General features: G+C 36.6%; 1 pseudogene; it reads left to right on the forward strand.

The window, feature by feature from the left end:
* The first annotated feature begins 1,084 nt into the window (after positions 1 to 1,084).
* On the forward strand, positions 1,085 to 2,688 carry LOC148192326 (uncharacterized; annotated as a pseudogene).
* The last annotated feature ends 7,635 nt before the right edge of the window (positions 2,689 to 10,323 follow it).

The raw sequence follows: 10,323 nt of genomic DNA on the forward strand, positions 1-10,323 counted from the left end.
AAGTCTTCAACAAGTATGTGTCCTTATTCCCTTTTGTGTGCTTGTTCCAGCTTTTATTCTTGTCTTGGCTGGACTGTATATGTCTTTTATTTCTTGTTAGCTTTGCTTTGAGTCATATGTTTGTTCCTCTTTAGGTGTTTTCTAGCACAACATTTCTGAAATTGCATAGCTAAGAGTAAATTTTTGCATCTCCATGCTTGTATGTTGAATCGAGTTTGATCACCATAGGATTTAAGTGTGTGAATTTTGCTTATATGTTCTGTATCAATAGAGGCATTCAACAATTCCAAATTTCATTTTAATCAAACACACTTTCCAGTTTGAATGTGCTTGGCCATGACAAAATTTCCACTGCTGCTTGCTGTAAAAGAAAAAATAAAAAATTCAAGCAATTTCAATACTGTTTGCAATTGTATGAGTCTGGCCGAGCTTTGCTGGATGTTTACAGTGTGTTGATCATTCATTCAAAGCCTCTTTTATCATCAAAACATACCGAATATATAGGTTTGAAGTTTGCCAAAATTATTTCCATCATTACTAGATCTTACTCTTTATATATATGCATAGTATGTTGATGTGCTTTGCCTCTTAGTTGTGTCAATTTTTCTTTGCTGTCTTGTTCATTTGTGCCACTGTTTTGCCTCCATTTTTCTTGGTTTTTTGTCTTCAGAAAATCATTAGATTGTTGCCTCCTTATTGTGTGCCAAGTTTCTTGATTTTTAGGTTCCATTTCCATCATTTGTCTTGTAGTTTTCATTCATATTTTTGGCTTCTACCATGGGCTGTCTTGATTTGGCTCCTTTGCATTGAGGGTGGATTGTACATCTTTCCATTTGCTTTGGACTTGAGTTGGTGCTCTCAAAGTGGACTTGTGAGACACCTTACTATTTTGAAAGAAGAGTGCATGTGAGTGGAGTGATCTTGCTTTGTTTTGGCATAAACACCGTGAGTTTTGAGCCTAAATTTTTTGGTGCTACTGCGAGTGAATCTTGGCTGCTGTTTACTTCAGTTTTGTTGCTGTATTTGGACTGTTTTCTAACCTGTTTTTTGTGTAAGTATTGCTGCTGTTTGCCTTTAGAAAACCATGTCTGCAGGTTCAAGACACTCTTCTTCCACTAAAAGTAGTCATCACAGAAGTGCTTCTAGCAAATTTGATTTGATGAAGGCTTTTCAACAAATGCAACATCAACTTGACTCCATTAGTAAACGGTTGGACAAGGACGCGAAAGAAAAAGAGGAGCAACCTCATGGTCATGATCATGGTTCCTACAGGAAAAAGCAAGAAGCTAGAACCGTAAATGTATACCTTCCCTCACCAAATAAGCATCCAAAAGATAAAGCTATGGACCAAGGCCTTACACTACCAAAGTTGAATTTGCCTACTTTCAAAGGGGAAGCCGAGCCGTTTATTTTTCTAGATTGGATAGCTAAAGTAGACCAAATTTTTGATTTGTATACTAAAAATGGACCTTTGCGTGTAAAGTTAGCTTGTTTAGCTTTAGAGGGATACACCAAACAATGGCTAAATAGGAGATACTTAACTATGGCCTCACCCGCGAGTACATGGGAACATTGCAGGGACATTTTGTACCAACGTTTCGTACCTCCATACTACCATAGGGACCTCTTGATTAAGCTCCAACGGCTTACTCAAGGTAGACGAAGTGTGGAGGAGTATGCTCGCGAGCTCAAAGTGCTCCTATATCATACTAACACTAAAGAAAATGATCATGCAAAAATAGTTAGATTTATTAGTGGACTCAATAGAAACATCCAAGATGTTTTGAAACTCCATGATGATGAGACTTTAGATGTAGTGGTTCATAGGGCCACGAAAGTTGAGAAGAAACTCTTGCAAAAAGAGGCTTTTCACAACAAAATTTCAAAAGATGTTTTCTACAAATCTTCATCATCAAAGGATAAAGCCAAGAATGTTTCTAAGGAACCCACTAACAAATCGTTTCCTCATTCTTCTTCTAACCATTCCTCTTCCCCACCTAAATCTCCTTCTAGACCAAGTCACATTAAATGTTTTAAATGTTTAGGACATGGTCATATAGCCTCTGCCTGCCCCACCAAAAAGGCAACATGCATTGAGGGTGAAGTAATTATGACTAATGAGTCTACCTCTTCCTTAACTTCACCAACCTATAGCTCTTCTTCCTCATCAAGTGATGCCAAAGAGAAGGTCATGCTTACTTGTTTAAATGAAGAAAGAAAAGAAAGAGAGGAGAGAGTAAAAGAAGAGACTGAGAGAAAAGAAAGAGAGGAGAGAGAAAAGAAAGAAAAAGAAGAACTTGTGAGAGAAATGGAGAAGGACAAAGTCTTAGTCAAAAAGGAAGTGTTACTGAAGGCACCATCCACTCCCATCATTCAAATAGATCTAAACCATGACAGGGGAGTTTTTCAATCCTTCTACTTTTCTCCTTTTACTAAGTTTTCTTTCTTTGTTCCAAAAATATTTTGCACAACTTTTTCACCTCCCTCTTTCCTTCTTTCCAACTATTCCATAAACATTTGTGAAACACATCATGAGTTGGTGTTACCCCTTTGGGTCCATTCAACTCAAGACAAAAATAATTTTTTCTCCAAAAATGGTCTCCTAGTTTTCACCACTAAATGCAATAAAAATATCAGGAGACTTTCTTTTACTATTACTTGTTTATATACATTGATTGGTCAACATAAATTCATTCACAAAATGTTTAATGATTTTTGCAGGTTGACATTTGATCCAGGAGGAGTTGCTTTGGTTTATACACGAAATATGTCACTAATCTCTCTTTGTTGCAGGTTTTTCAAGATTCGAGGTTGAATCCTCTCCAACCTGGGGGATGATATGATCATAAATGGGGCAACAATGAAGAGCTTTCAAAGTGACAACAAGCATAAAAAAGAGTAGAATAGGTTTCCTTTGGGCGTGTATTTGCCTTTTGATTTCTTTCTCTTAGTTCTTGTGAATAATTGCTTATAAACTCTTCTTTCTCTTTAAGAGCAAGCAATGTGGGACTATCCATGGCTTGATCTTAAAAAGAAGAGAAGAGAAAGTGAGCATTCTAGGCGTGTAGGAGTTAGTAGCATAGCTAGTTTTCATATTTTGAACTATAGGAGAACTAGTTGCCTTATAAACCCTTTGGAGTGGAGAGAATTGAGCAATGTGGGACTCAAAAGTCCCTAGAAGACCTGCAGCAGCTGCTGGACGGACTACACCCTCAAAAGTCCCACATTTCATAGATCTTACATCTTAGCTCACTCCAAAGGTTATATAAGAAGGCTTAGGGGTCTCCTTTTTGGACACCTTACCTTGATTCAATGAATTTGAGTTGATTTGCAATTTTGCAATCCTCTTTGAGATAGAATTTTGTCTCTAAAGTCCCAAATTTGGGCAGACCTTATCTTGTTCAAGCAAGTGGCGGTCCTCCTCTTGATGCTTATCTTGGAAGCTTGTTCAAGTGGTGCATCTTCAAATCATAAGTTTCCTCTTCCTTAATCTCTTCCATTTTTAATTTCTTTCCCATTCTCTTAAATGTCATTTAGTATATTCTCTCTAGGTATGCACTTCTCCATCATTTTCTCCCGTCCAAACGGACGTTCGCTCTCCTGCTGACACCTGCCTTCCACTATATGATTTTCGAAACTTCGCGGGTTGACACCTGGCGTCCGCTTAGAGGGGTTTTGGGTGCGTTTTTAATGAGATTAGACAGGTGGGGTTTGGGTGGGGTTTTCCAAGGTCTGACATAATATAATTCTTATTCTTTAAGCAAAGTGTTATTTTTATTTCTTTTATTAAATGACACCCTTATAATATCAGTGATATGTGGCAACGTATAATTGTTGCATAGTGGATAATCAATTCATATTATAATGATGTCATTTTATAGGGTAATATTGCATCCTGAATTATGTAAGAAAGTAATATCCAAATTATGAAAAAATTATTAAGAGAATATTTTGTGAAATACAAATATGAAAACTTTTTGTAATTTAAAATTAGAAGTATTAATTTCTTCAAATGTTATTTGTAGCTGTAAAACTCAGATAGAAGAAAAATATTTTTTATTGTTATTTTATAATTTTAAATATGAGATATTTAATTATGGTATGGAATTAGGTGATTAAAGTATTTAGGAGTAGTATAAAAAGTTATTTATTAGTTTTAGTTTTATTTTCAAATTTTCAGAATGGGTTCAGACAAGAGAGTAAGTTATTTTTTATATTAATTATATGATCCTTTAAGTATAGGAAAGAGAAAACTTCTGTTATAGGTAGTCTTGCGCATATATCATGTGCATTGGGTTTGGATGATTTTCTTGCGCTTATTCTTGTGATGGTTGTTTTCAGTGCATTTACCATGTAATGGTTGTTTTACGATACCTTAATGAATTTCAGTTTGCTTATGTATTGAGTGGGGAGTAGGGTTACGGGTTGTAGAGAAATCAATGACTCAAGGTTTCTGTTTGGGTTGCGTTGGAAAAAGAAGGAAAATAGGGTATTAGGTTTCGAGTTTTGATGGGAGTAGTCTCTGGAAAATGAGAAAGATTTGGGAAAAAAGGGGATGGTTCACATGGAGGAGAGAGTGAGCGAGGGTTCATTAGGGGTTTTGGTGGTTCTGCAAGGGTTGTTTCATGGGGAGAAAGGAAGAGTATTCGAATGTTTTAGATAATAGAGGAAAGAAACAGGAGAGAAAGGAGGAAGAAATAAAGAAGAAATAGTGGGAGGAGTTCGGTTTGTATGGAGAGAAAACAAAATTGGATTGATGTGTGGAGGGGTCTGTGTTTAAATGGAGCAAGATGTGAGCTAATATATATGTGTGCGTGAATGATAGAAGAGTGTGGTGTGCCAGTTTGTTTAGGAATTGAATAGAATGGTTGGGATTTAAGGAAACAGAGAAAGTACGACCACATCAGCATGGACTTAACGCCGTTGCTGTCAACTTAACAGACATGACCTTATTCATACACTTTTTATAACATAGGGACCCAATGTCTTCATTTTTAAAACCGGGTACTAAACAAAAATTCACCTCTTAACATGAGGACGAAGTAAGCATTTAAGCCTATTTTATATGGTAAAACCTTGTGTTTGACGAGTTAATATGTATTAGTGAGAAGTGTGGAATGTATTGAGAATATGTATTTATGAGGTGAGCGTTTGGAAGTTAGTGGCATGGGTTGGTGGTGTTTTGGTTAATGGGTTGTTAAGTTGATTTACTTAATTGAATAATTATTTTGAGTTGTGAAACTTTGAAACTGATGGATAAAGGTTATGTTGATAGTACTTATGAAAGGTAATGTGGTTGTGTTATAAATCTTTTAATTGTGGGGAAAGGCACACTACAAAAAAGTAGGGTATTACCGAAGGCCAGAAGCCCTCGGAAAATGCCAAAGGCCGTCGATAATGGGTGTTTACCGAAGGCTTATCGACGGCCAAAAATCCTTCGGTAAATCTCTTGTCGCTAACAATTACCGAGGGCTTTTGCCCTTCGGTAATTACCGAGGGCCAAAAGCCTTCGGTAATTACCGAAGGCCAAAAGCCCTCGGTAATTACCGAAGGGCAAAAGCCTTCGGTAATTACCGAAGGGCAGAAGCCCTCGGTAATTACCGAAGGGCAGAAGCCCTCGGTAATGGCCATTCGAGGGTATTTACCGAAGGGCAAAAGCCTTCGGTAATGACCTGCTTTGGGCATTTACCGAAGGGCAAAAGCCTTCGGTAAAATGCAGAGCAGGTTTCAGAGAAATCTGATTCCTGTGCAACCCACACCTGTATATTAAATTCCAATTACAAACAGACCTGCATATCAGTTTTCAAGCACATACAAACATGCATAATGTGCATCTCAAAGATGCAATCAATTATCAATATCCATTGAACATCAATTAATCGATAGAACATCCATTAAGGTATAGATTATGTAATTATAGTTCAAATATAAAACAATGTAACAAAAGGATGTTCTAACATCCAAAGTCTGAAAATAGATCGAAGTAACACTGAAATGATATCAACTCAAAATGTTCTAATATCCAAATGTTTGTCTAACAAGTAATAAGAAAATGAAACCTAATAATGTACATAACTATCATCAGAATGATTTTCATCATCCTGCTCCTCTATTGATGGCTGGACTGGTGTGGGTTGGACTGATGAGGGTTGGACTGATGAGGGTTGGACTGAAGTGGGCTGCTGAGTGGCAGCAGGTGATGAGGACGGTCGTGATTGGGTGGGAGGGATATTTTGTAAGTCCTGTGAGGTTTGAGGCAAGACAGTCATGACCAGGGCCTTAAAATTTGTAAACTCTGCTCTGAGATCAGTGAGCTCCTGGTCACGTTGCTGGAGTTCCTGCCTGAGTTGAACAACCTCTTCAGCAGCAGTACTGGTGGAAGAAGAAGGCTGGTGCTTCAGAGTACCTCCTCTAGATGCTGTATAGTTTGCTGCAAGCTGTCCCGCACCATACACTCGTCCCTTTTTCTTCCCACCAACGGTGTCGATCCAGCACTGCGTCCTACGGATGTCATCATCTGCATTACTGGCATCATCCGGTGTAGGAGCTGACTCATGTTCAGATCTAACTTGTGAAAGTCTCGTAGAAAAGTCTTCCTGTTGAAACATTAAAAGCAATGTCAGGGAACGATAGTATAACATAAATGAACAATTAGTAATAGTGTTATTTGCTTACATGAGTCTTCCGAGATCTTTCATCAACAAATTGATTAGTTCCCTTCCGAACATGAGTCTGTGCAAAGACCTCATCAACATGCACCGCCCGTCCTAGAGCCTGTGCCTGTAACATAATTAAGAATTACAAGCGTACATATGAAATACAATATACATAACTTATTTATGAAAGAAAAAGTTATGTAATGAGATTATACCATACGAATGGCATGCTCATGAATGGTGATCGACCCACCAGTATGCAGGGTGCCACCCCTTTCAGACGCTCTGTTCCGCTGGGCTTTGGCACACTTATTGCGGAACTCTACTGTATTCCAATGGGCCAGTAAAGAGTTCCAAATGTGCTCACCCAGCCAGTTAGGGCGCTGTCCTGCATTCCGGGCATCCCTAAACATCTCTGAGAGCCGATGAGATGCTTTCATGTGGAAATTTCTGTGTATCTGAGTTTCATGTTCAGGTTTCCACTGCACCTTCATCTGTAACATTAAAGAGAACAAACATTGATTACAGAACATACTAAAATAAGACGGACAATTAGTTTAGTGGATTGGTCACCTGAAAACGCTCCCAGAATGGCTTTCTGTCGTCGTGAGGTATTGCTCCCCAAGTAGGCCATGGAGTTAAAAACTACTGCTTAATTGAACGTGTGATGGCCTGGGAAGCAACCCTAGATGGAATAATATTCAACACAATTCAAAAGTGATTTTCAAAACTTGATCTTCTATCCACCTTTCCTTCTCAACACAATTCAAAAGTGATTTTCAAATCTTTTAAAATTGTCTATCAAGAAATAATATTCCAGTATATGATATCTCCAACTCAAACTCCTCTTATGGGGATTGCTCTTGCAAGGTTAGTTTTTCTCACACATTTCCTTTTGCCCTCTTTTTTCAGCATAACTAAAGAGTTCCCCTGTTGAAGAGGGGGTGAGAAAAGGAATCAGGAACTTCTTATTTGATGTTACATACACCTCACTGAGCATTACTCCCTGCTGAAATATACTCGGTCTTATGAAAGTTATTCTTCTATAATGTGCAATAATAATTGATTCTAGATTTCATTTTACCAAATCTAATTCTGGTAACAATCTAAGGCATGCCTTGTTTTGATATGATGGATGACCTCAATGATGAAGGTGGTTTCTCTCATGCTCCGGAATATCTAACATATGGTGTTCACATGAAACAAATAAGGTGGTGTGGCATCCTTCAGGTGATTTTTATAATTTTTTCCACCTCATTTTCTATTAGAGTATATTTTAGCTGATTAGTCTGATACAAAAGTATGGTTCTGGTTAATTGCAAATGTTATATGCTTTTGAACATTTAGTTGTTCAAATTTCAGCCTAGTGGGGGCTTCCATACTTGCTGTTTACTTGGCTTTACTTTATGGAATGTATGTTCCAGACTGGCAATTCACTGTCCATAATCCAGACAGCATATACAATGGAACAACTTTAACTGTAAGCTTCCCGTTGGTTGTCTCTGATACTCTCTGTACACTCATGAAGGGGGAATACAAATTAAACACTATTCATACTCTCTCTGTATACAATCTCTCTTTTATCCTTCTACATCAATACTTTTATCCTTCTACATCAAGTAGTAAGATTAAGGGTAAATCAATCCTAAGTTCAGTAATGTGCTTAATTCACTCCTTCTATTGTATCAATTATTTGTATTAAAAGAATTACATTATTGAGGTACTATTATTATTAAACAGAGAAATAGCCATGACATGAATGAGATGTCCAGCAAAAAGAGAAGGAGCAAAATTGCATTTATTTGTTTCACTTTCCATCATACAAAAAACTAACACTTCTAAATATCATACAAACATTACCCAGTAGCAAATTTCAGCAATCACTAAACAAGTAACTGAAAACCATACTGACAAAGACGAAATGAATGCATGAAATTAAATTTGTGATGACTTGAGGAAGTAAGTACCTGGTTGAGGCTCCAACACCTGTTTGAAATAAGTGCAGAATGATTGTGAAAACTTAGGCAAACTGAACAACTCACTATGCTCCACCACCAGCTGCAAGAGCAAATCACCTACAAGTATTATTGTTGTTGATAGCCATCACTTTCCAGACCAAATCAATGCACTAGAACAAGTACCAAGAGAGTGAGGTGTTGGGTTAACTTCAACAACACTTTTAAACCATTCAATCAATATCAAACTTCATTTCTAATAAACACTTTTAAGTAAATTAAAAACCACATAAGCTCTACAACCATACAATTCAAATAAGTAATGAGAATTGAAAATGAGAATCAATTAACAGTTAGCCAAACAATATGTTGAAACATATTTTTTTGGTGCAGGGAGAGGAACTGAAGCTCTTCTTCCTCTGCTCCAACTCTCCACTTCACTAAGGATTGTCACATTCTTTCTTTCACAATGAAGAAAGCATCAATTAATCTCTGGCAAAGCAATGAAACCAGACATGTTGTTATCACTTCTCTTCCTCTGGTTGCATAGATTTTTACTTATATGTCTACTTTGACTAAATCCAAATAAGAAAACAAAGTCCTGTAGACTAGTTGCCTTTCAATATATATATATCCCTCCATAACTTTTGAACCAACGAAAACACTATTGGTTGCTTAAGTAATAGAAAAAAACCTCTTCCTAACATGACATACAATTCTTACTACCCTTGTGCATGTTATGATCTTTACTTGAGTGCATACAATCTGTATAAACATTTTTTTGGACTAATCTTAATTGCTCAACTTCCTGCATTTGGTCATCTTTTATGAAATAACTTTTATGAATATTGTACTAATTTAATCCATAATGGGATCTCTAACATTCTTCGTATATATGAATATTCTAATTAGGCAAGGGCTATCAATCTGATGCACTGTATATGGCCTAAATTTTCAGTGACGAACAATGCACCATCACACTTCAACCTAATATCTCTTCCTTCCACAAATACACTACATTCTGTTCTTAAACCTTCATAATTCATGTAAATCATTCATATAATTTGGTTGATCAACTTATATTATACTGTATATATATATATACATATATATATATATATATATATATATCGATATAGACGTTACAATGTGCAAAATGACTCAAAAGAATGAAATAGATTACAGAGGGAAATATCTATAAATTCTCAATCTTTTCGGTACTCAGTTAATGTTCTATTTGACCTTTTCTTTCTGTCCCTATGCCATTGCAATTACTTGTATCCTTTTAAGTGCATATTTTGATCTGACTTTTCACCTCATACACGCATTTTTAGTATGTAATTCCAAGCTAAAAGAGAAAACTGATTACTCTGACAATATAATTTTAGATCAAGTTACCCTTTTGTTGGGTCATGATTGGTGCTAATCAAGTCATCCTAAATAGTAGCAATTGCAGCATTTCAAGTAAACTATAGGAACCTACTGTTACCTTAACCTGTTATTATGCATGTATTCTCCTTTTGAAAGTTGTATCTTTTATAATAATAATAAGCATCTACATATGGCTTAACAAGGTGTTTTCAATTATTGTCTTTTAAAGTTTTCGGGAATGTTGAACGATCTCTCCATTGAGGCGTGGCTCTGAGAACGTAGATCCTGATGCTGTATCAATTTGTTGAAAGAAACTGCAAGCGAGAAGTAGCACAAATGTT

This window comes from Vigna umbellata, chromosome 9, assembly GCF_029865625.1.
Source record: "Vigna umbellata cultivar VRB3 chromosome 9, Vumbellata_1.0, whole genome shotgun sequence".
Classification (NCBI taxonomy): Eukaryota; Viridiplantae; Streptophyta; class Magnoliopsida; order Fabales; family Fabaceae; genus Vigna; species Vigna umbellata.